Raw genomic sequence first — 9959 nt, 5'->3', positions numbered from 1 at the left:
ATCTTTGGTTCAAGGCCCTTCTGTTTCATTGCATTAAATATATCATGCCATTCTCTTCTGGCCTGTAAGGTTTCTGTCGAGAAGTCTGATGATAGCCTGATGGGTTTTCCTTTGTAGGTGACCTTTATTTTCTCTCTGGCTGCCTTTAATACTCTATCCTTGTCCTTGATCTTTGCCATTTTAATTATTATGTGTCTTGGTGTTGTCCTCTTTGCGTCCCTTCTCTCAGGAGTTCTGTGTGCCTCTGTGGTCTGAGCAACTATTTCCTCCCCCAGTTGGGGGAAGGTCACATCAATTATTTCTTCAAAGACACGTTCTGTCCCTTTTTCTCTATCTTCTTCTTCTGGTACCCCTATAATACGGATATTGTTCCTTTTGGATTGGCCACACAGTTCTCTTAATATTGTTTCATTCCTGGAGATCCTTTTACCTCTCTCTGCATCAGCTTCTATGCATTCCTGTTCTCTGGTTTCCTCTCCATCAATGGCCTCTTGCATCTTATCCATTCTGCTTATAAATTCTTCCAGAGATTGTTTCAGTTCTGTAATCTCCCTCTGAATGTTATACCTTAGCTCTTGTATATTTCTCTGCTGCTCGTCAGTGTGTTTATGATTTTTATTTTGAATTCTTTTTCAGGGAGACTGGTTAGGTCTGTCTCTTCAGATCCTTTCTCAGGGTTGTCTGATCTATTTTCGATTGGACTATATTTTCTGCCTTTTCATGGTGATAGCAGTGGCTGTAGGCAGGTTGCAGGTGTGTCGGCTGGGAGAAGAAAGCCCTTTCCTGCTTGCTGGATGCCTTGCCCTCTTCCGCTGCCTGTGTCAGTTACTGGCTCTCCTGGAGCAGCCACTGGGTTAATCCCCTAAGCTTCTGTAGGCAGGGTCTGTGTCAGAGCAGTGCAGAGCCCTGCTGGGAGTTTCAGGCACACCAGGTGAGCTCCTCCACTACAGCGGTGCCCCTGCTGGGCAGCTGTGTGCCAGCAGCGGCCTTTGGGTCTGGCCTGGGTGGCTGTGCCTCAGGCTGGGATTCTGATCGACTGCTAGGAGCAGGGCTGCTCCACCTGGAACCACTGCAGGTGCTTGTATACCTCTTCTGTGCCCCTCTGGCACTGCCACCGCTGGCACACTAGGGACACTCATGGGCCGCTTGTTCGCTGCTGCTGTGGGCTCACACGGACCTCTCCTGGGCTCCTCTGGCACCGCTGCCACCAGCGCATGGGGGCATCTCCCAGGCTGCTCAATCGCCACCACAGTGGGCTTGCACAAGACACTCCCAGTCCCCTCTGGTGCCTCCAGCACACGTGGGCCACCCCCGGTCCCCTCTGACACTGCCACCACCCGTGCACGCTGCTACTCTCCAACTACTGGCCCAGTGTGTCAGGGTCTGTGCCAGTTGGGGGAACAACTGGCAGGCTGCTTAGTGCTGTGAGGGGCTTCAGAGCTGCGCTGCCGCCCATGGGGTTAGGGCAAAGTTCCCCAGGATTCCCAGCTGCTGGCTATGTGTGCCGGGACGACTTCATCCAGCTATGGGGTCCCTGTCTCTTTAAGACTTGCAGAAAGCACTCGCTTTTCTTTTGTCTCAGGGGCGCCAGTTACAGGGACCTGCCCACAGGTTTTGCTTTTCCATTTCTCTAATATCCAGCACCCCGTGCACCTTGTGTCTGTGCTCCGGGTGAGGATTTCTAGAGCTGGTTGTCTAGCAGTCCTGGGCTTTCACTCTCTCCCCATTCCAAGTCCTTTCTTCCCACTGTGTTCTAGTGTGGGGGGCATTCTGTTCCTGCCTGGCCGCCGCTTGTTTCTTACCCCCTTTGTGTGATGTTGAGTTCTTGCAGATGTAGATGTATCCTGGCTGTTGTACTGCATCCACCGGTGTCTCTTTTAGGAATAGTCATATTATTGTATTTTCTTAAATATATATGTTTTTGGGAGGAGATTTCCACTGAACAACTCACACAGTCATCTTCCCGTGATGCGGTAGCGTTCCTTTTAAATAATGAACAGAAATGTCAAGAAAACTCAAATGATTTTATGCTTAAAACATAGCCAAGTAGTCTTCTGTTCACTTTTAAGTCATGTTTTGAATTAAATAGGAATTTTTTAAATTCTTTAAGGGAAAAGTCTTAATTTAGTATCACATGTGCTTAAAAGTGTGTTAAAGTTTCCTGTGAGATTAATATTATTCTTAAGTTAAAAGGAAATCAAAACCCAAGTTTTACCTATACAATTAAGGCCAAAGTTGTTGAGTCTAATATTAAAGTTTATTTATAACATACAGTTAGACAAATGAAGGAAATGAAGAAACATTTGTTAAATGCCCAAATATATTTTTGCCTCATTGCCACTTTTGAAATTATTTCTTTTCAGTTTCTGAAAGTGAGTCATGTCCTGTGTGGAAAATTGGAAGATTTAGGTTAGTGTGATGGTGACAGACCCATAGCACTACCTCTCAGAGATAACACAACGATTGTTTTTTATATTGGAGTATCTCTCTCTATTCCTTTCTCAACTGGCAAACCTTTTAAAGATTTTAAGTTCATCAAACCAGCAATCTGGAATTGCATTTTCTTACCTGATGGATAATATATCACTATATCTCTCCTTTTATCTACTTCTGGAACACTGAAAAATATTAAGAGTAAAACCATTCAACAAGTATTAATGGAGCTTGCCATACCTTCAGGTTTAATACCAGTTTAAGAACTTTGGGAAATAAATTACACAGTTCACTTCTGCCTTAAGTCATTAATGAATTTATAGCGTGTGTAAGGTGAGACTAACATGCATGGAGCTATTAAAAAACAAAGTAGGACAGTAAATATCATAATAGTTATTATTTTAGCGATTATTGAGAACACTGAAATGAGTCTGTGGCTTAATCACGGCTCATCTGTTTCAGAAAACAGAAAAACCTGCTAAAAGAAGACTTTATTGGGAAGACGTTGCATAGCAGCAAGGCACTGGAATTAGGAATCACTGTGGACAAGGAAACATTGCTTCAGGGAAGGTAAGCAGCTTGCCCAAGGTCATTCAATGCCAGAGGAAGAGCAAACCCAATGCAAATTCAAAGACTCCCTATACTTCCTCTCCAGATTCTCAGGTGTCCCATCCCAAATTGTACCTTTGGGGACTGAAATGGCTAGCAGAGAGGAAGATAAAGGTGGAACAGACAGAGAATTTCACTGAGAAGGGGAAATTTGACTAGGTAGATCTTCAGGCCAAGGAAAAAAGTCTAGAAGGAACATCTGAGATATGCAAAGAAATGGTAAGCAAGTCAATTTTTACACATATGGGTGGGTCTAAAAAACACCGTGTATAATTTGTAGGAGGAAAACAGGATAAAATTATAGTAGTGAATAATAGCTTATGAATTGGGAGAGGGTGTGCAGTTAAAGCATCCTAATGCCTTAAAATTATGCAAGAGGAGAGTACAGATATTAGTTTTAGATTAAGTTTACAATTTTAAGTAGAATAATCACGTTAAAATAGACATGAAGTGGATTACTCCAAATAAATTGAGAGAAAAAGAAAAGACACACAATCTCCCAAAGAAGCTTCTTCTGTAAGTTTTGACATTTTGAGCTTTGTTGTCTGCCACTCTCACTCATGATAAATAGTACAAGCATTTTATAGTTTTTCACTGTGAGCTTATCTTTAAATCTTTAAAGGGTCCTTTTCTTAAGACAGTCCCTTCCAGCCTTTTATGGAAGCATCCCCCAGATTGGTTTTATATTTGTTTCTGCGAGCATTCAGAGATCTTTTGGGAAGAAGTAGGGAATCAATTTCTTGATCGTGATATTCCAGCAACACTTGTAAGTACTATAAATTTATACTCCAAACTCTTGTGAAATGAAGGTCTAGGGTTTCAAAACGTCATCATTGTTCATTTTCCTTTTCCTTTTCATCCAGAAATGGGACCAACTTCATTGCTTGCCCATTATTGGGTGTTTTATAGTTTCCTAGTCCACCCTTTTCCTGAGGATTATGTCTTTAAGACAATGGCTTTTCATAGTGTACTCAGTTCCAGCTTCCACCTTGAGCTGCTCCAAACCCTTGACCTCCTGCCCTTACACTTCCAGTTCTCAAGTTACAGAGACTAAGGACATCTTGCCCACACCTAGGATAACCAACTACAGTGGTTTGCCGGGAACCTCATTTCTTGGAATTTGTGGAGGGGGAGGGGTTCAGTCTTAAAATCAGTTAAGTCCGAGGCCAACTAGTTGACCTGTCACCCCCAGCGTGTATACCCATAGCCAGAGATGAATCGTTCAGCAAGACTTTGCTCTGGTTTTCAATTTACTTTTCTTTTTCTGGATTTGGGGATTTCTCTTCATTTCCTGTAAGTTTAGTCAAATACTTAAAATAAGGTTAGTTACTGTTTTATCTGTATGCTAGATGTTGGTAGTGAGACAGTTTCCAAGTTACAGAAGTCCACCACTTTGCCAGATCACAAAAGTACGATTTCATCAGTACAAAAGAGAAGTTTGAGAATAAAAGTCATAGCTAGTTATCCCTGTGGGTACAGGGTACTGGAGTGATTCTCGAAGTTGACTGATTTGCTCCACCACTGCCTAGGCCTTGCTCACCTTGCTCTAGGCCTTGTTTCTCTGACCTTGAGATTTTTCTAGAATTCTCCAGGCAGGCTTAGCTTCCTCCTGTAAGGCCTACAAACCAAACTTTCTCACCTTTCAATTCAAACTCCCGGGAGGGAGAAATTTGCCTGTTTGTTCACTCCTGCATCCGCACTACCTGGCACTGAATGAATCTTTCTTGAAATAATGCCCTGAACACCAAGCAGGCCTGCCTTGTCTGCTTCTTCCAATCCAAGTCCATCTACCTCAAACGTGACAGAAAGGCTCCAAGCCTCTGTATTCTCTATGCCGCCTGCCCTATTCGGCACACACCTGCTATTCTGTACTGCTACAGGCATTTGCCCGATTCAGGGGAAGGCGACACGGATGATGACCGTGATCCGGGTAACCCTGTACATTCAGCACGCCATTTTTAAGATAGAACCTAGGCACATTAAATGTTTTCTTTAATTTTAATGCATGTTTAAGGGTGCATACTTATTTCAAGTGTTTTCCAAAGGCACTTTCGGGGTGCTGTGTGTGTCCGTGAGCCTGTCAGTCGGCCTCAGGGCGTCGTTGCCCCAGGGGCATGCCGCCGGCCCACGCGCAGCCCCTGAGTTCCCCCTGCGTGCCCTCAGGCCGGGCGTAGACTTCCCGCCAGCACACACCCGCCCCGCAGGGGGAGGGGGCGCTGCCACCCATTGGCTGCGGCTGCCGTGTCGAGTCCCCACCAGCGCGGCGCCACCTCCGGGAGCCTGTCGCCCGCCTCAGTGTGCCCGCGCCCCTCGGCCTCGCCATCTTGCTCTCGGGGCTCCTCAGCTCACCGGCACCGTCGGGCCTCCTCTCACTTGATCGCTTGCCTTTCCTCCCCGGGCGGCGGGTACAACCAGACCTAACCAACAGCCGCCCCAAGGGTGCTGCCAGAAGCGCGGTCTCTGCTCCTCCAGGCCCGACGGCCAGAACTGCTTGCAGCCGCCATCATGGTGAGTTGAGAAGGCGGCCTGAGGGGTGCAAGCCCGGCGGGGACCTCCAGGATGGCCGAAGCTCCGTTTTGGGGGTGCGGGAGGACGCCATAAGTGGGGTCACCTGGCTTTCGGCCCTGGGTTCCGGCCCGGTGCTCCACTGCCAGAGCCTCACAGGGGCCAGGAGCAGGCCCACAAGGCACGACGGCCGGCCTGGAGGGCCAGGGTGTGGCGGAGGCGCGGCCCTGGGGACCCTTCCTGCAGGCGACTATGTGCAAGGCTGAAGCCTTCGCGCCCCCCTGCTGCCGCGGTTCGGCCTCGGCTGTGGAGGGGCGTTTGCTGACCGGGCGCCGTCGGGCCTGAGGGGCCTGAGGGGAAGGGCGCGCCGTCCCCCTCCCGCCCCTCCCTTCGCGCCTCCTCTCCCGCGCTCACCTGTAGGAGCGCGGCGGGCCTCCGCGAGATGGCGGCGGCCTCCGGCGGGCGAACGCACCCTGGCGCCATCTGCGGGGGGCCCCGTCCTAATGACGGGAGGGGTTGCCGCTGTCCGGGACCGGGCTGAGGCGCCGGGCGGCGGGGCGTTCGGAGCGTGTCCGCGAGCGGCGGGGCGGGGCGCCACGAAACGAGGCGGCCTGAGGGCGCGGCGGCGGGAAGCCGGGAGGCCGGGGCGAAGCCCGGCGGCGGGACGGCCCCCTCGTGTGGCGATCGCAGGCATAGGTCTCACCGGCGCCATCGTTTCTGCTCGAGGTGGGGGCGCGCAGACCTGAGACGGTGGACATTTTTCCTGTGGGAGCGCTTTTTTTCACTCTAGATAAACGGGGGACTTGAAGCAAAAATGTACGCACGCTACTACGTACTCTTTTGGTGTCTGTTTATGTGACTTTTGGTAATTTCGCAGTTGAGTCAAGATACAGCCCTGAACACTTTAGTCACAATTATATACAGTGTGTTTACTGATAGTATAATAATTATTCTCTCTACTTTTAGAAGGGAGCAAATTTACGTGCAACTTAGTACCTACAAAAATTAAAACAAAAATTAATAATAATTTGTAGTAATTTGTGTCTTATCTGTATTAAAATTATCTAATGATCAATATAGTTGCTATAAATTATTTACAATCTTTTTCTCCCCTATTCTGGAGGCAAGGGGAGGAAGTGCATATAGCTTGTTTTTTCTTCTGATTATAAACGAGCATATTAACTCATTTGAAAGTTATGTAAGAAAAGGTCCATCTTAGTGCTAACACCTATAACCAGTGTTCAAATTTTGATACATATATTCCCTTCCAGATTGTTTTTATGCGTGTATTGTGTATAGATAAATTTTATTTTACAGAAGTTGTGCCAAGCTGTGTAACACTGTTTTTTACAACCGGCATCTTTCACTTAATATAGTGGATAGCATTCCAAAGATAAATATATGATATTAGAGTATAAGATTGTACCATTACTTATTTTACTAAACTTCCTTATAATGAGTGATTTCTATATTAAATAAATCCTATAATGAGTGTCTTTTTGCAGATATTTTGGCATGCTTATTCAATTAATTCCATGAGATAAATTGCCAGGAGTAGAATCACTTGGGTGGAAAGCTTTGCCCATTTTATAATAATTTTAAATTATGATATATCTTTCCAACTTACTCTTGATAAAGCTTGTACCAGTATATATTCCATTACCACTGACGATGTGTATGTAATCTTCTTTTCCACACTCTTTCCAATGAGAGTTTACTACGCTTCTTAAAGTTACTAATCTAATAGCTGGAAAATATTTTGCTGTGTTGATGTGTTTTTTTTTTTAAATCAGTGAAATTGAAGTTTGTTGTTAGCTTTTTATATTTCCTTTTTATGAATTCTTCATCCACCTGTTGCATATTTATCTTAATAACTTATAAAAACTTTATATTAATGTTAATGCTTTGTCATATATAAAGGAAAACCTTCATAGTGGTTATAAGGTGATGCCCTTATTCCTAATTTCAATGGAAATGACTATAATGTTTCTCTTTAAACCTGATGATAGTTTAGAACTAGATCGGTATAAAATAAGATCCTTCTAGTTCTATTTTAAAAGTTAGAATAAATTTTGTGTGTATAGATACTGGGTGGAGGGTGTGGGGTGCACCAAGACAGAAAAACCTTAAATTTTGATTTAAAAGTTAAAGAATGAATGGTGTATTTTATATCAACTACTTTTTCAGTGGTGAATTACAGTAACATTTCCTAAGAGTGAACCATCCTTGCAATTCCAATGTAAACTATACCTTTACTCTATGTTTTTATATACTGATGGAATTTTGCATCTCTGCGGGGGAGCAGGAGTAGACCATCTTAATCAGGTTTTACTACTTACGTGGTGCCAGTTTTGAAAAATAAATTGAGAATTATTTTTTTCTCTTTGAAAAATTGTAAAAAAGCATTTGAATTTTATTTCTCCTTTATTCCCTCTTCTACCTACTGTTGTTTCTGTCTTGGTGCACCCCACCCTCCACCGAATATCTACACACACAAAAATTATCTGTTTCTTTACAGTTTGAAAAACTTCCAGTGGAATTGAGCCCCAGTGGAGCTGAGACAGAAATCCAGTGTTCTGTCTTAAGATTTTTTTTTAAATTTATGTTTCTTTTTTAATTGAAATTGCTTTAAGGTGGCGTTTTCATCAAGATTTCCAAGTTTATTACCATGAAGTTTATCCATAGCATTCTCTTATAATCTGTAGTCATACAATTTTTTCATGGCTAATGTATATTTTTGCCTCCTGGCTTGTTTTTCATCTTTGCCTGTATTGTTTTTTTTTATTGTTTATATTTTTTCTCCCAGGAGTCTACTCTTGGTTTTACCTAAAAGGTTTTATTCTGATTTTCATTTCCTAGTTCTTTAATTCAGCTTTTCTATTTATTAGTGCCTTCCTTTGGTGAATATAAGTGATGACTACAAATTATAGACCTCTGTGCTGATCCTTATACATAGATATTTGTTTGCAAGTAGACATAGTAGTTGAATGAAGTCACATGGAACAGCTGACAACCGATGAGCTTGAGTAACAGTTTTTTTCAGCTTTTAGTTATCTTTGTTATTTGGTTATCCAAATATAACGGAATATATATTACTGCAAATAATGTGCTTAGTGGCCTACAAGTTCACCTCTCCCTAATATTCCAGCAGTACCCATTTCAAAACCCACCAACTTATTTGAAGATATAATTAAGAAAAGTATATCCTTCTTACATTTAATTTACTTGCAGTTTTATTGTCTTTTATACCTTTGATAGTTAAGATTAATACTTAAACACAAACGTTTTGCTTTAGCCTAAGCATTCATTTGTAGAGGATTTTTAGCAATAGTTTAAAAGTAACCTAAAGTTGCCTATTGGTTGTGGATTTTTTAATGTATTAATTGAAAATAATATACACAGAGAAGGAATTTAGTGTCTGCTGCTCAGACGTCTTAAAATGCAGTACTTTGCTTTGTTAGCTTTGAGTGCTACCTGCTGGCTGAGGACGGGGCCATGATGATGCCTTCTTGAGGCTATGAGGACACTGGTAAAATGATTTGGTGAATTATATACTTAACATTCCAATTAAACAGGCAGCCATCCAATTTGTGCAAACCAACCCGAAACCAAACTTCCTATGATATAAAATGGCTTTTTTTTCTGTTTCCCAAATTACTCTTTAGTTGCCTCAAGTATCCATTTCACTTCTGTAGGTACCATATGGACTGTGGACTCCCCTGTGTTATTCTGGTGATGCTATCCTAGGATTTCTCAACCATGACCCTCTTCAGATTTGGGGCCAGATGATTATTTGTTGTGGGGAGCTGTCATTTGCATTATAGGATTTTTTTTGTATACCTGGCCTCTACCCATTAGATACTAGGAACACTCCTCAGTTGTGACAACCAAAAATGCCCCTGGGCCACAACATCTCCCCTGGTTGAGAATCAATATATTATCATAAATCCTTATAATCTGGCAGTTTCTGACCTGATGTTAACAGCCCTAAATTAAAATGCCATCCACTGTGGTCACAGACAGATAATACTATAAACAGTTTATCAAATAAAAAGGTACCCAAAGTTCATCTACAAATTAAGGGAATATTGGGGAGAAAATAAGGTACAAAAATTTCAGAACTACTGTGCTGTTTTATTTGTGTTTTGTTTTCCTCAATAAGCAGAGGTATTATAGCTTTATCTCTTGCAGTCTTTTGTAATTAACCTCTTATAGTCAATAAGGTATAACATAATGAATTTCAGATGAGAGGATCACCATAGTTTATTAAAGTTCCAACTCTGGTTGTTCATTAATAAGGTTTCTACAAAATAAGTATCTAGTAAAAAGCAGGAAAGAAACTTTTTTAACCTATTGAAAATAAATTTAAGTGACAGCACACTAACTTACATTGACATACCACTTTATACTTT

This window comes from Manis pentadactyla, chromosome Y (assembly GCF_030020395.1).
Source record: "Manis pentadactyla isolate mManPen7 chromosome Y, mManPen7.hap1, whole genome shotgun sequence".
In the NCBI taxonomy this organism is placed as follows: domain Eukaryota; kingdom Metazoa; phylum Chordata; class Mammalia; order Pholidota; family Manidae; genus Manis; species Manis pentadactyla.
The sequence above is the reverse complement of the archived record's forward strand: the minus strand, read 5'-3'. Positions refer to the sequence as shown.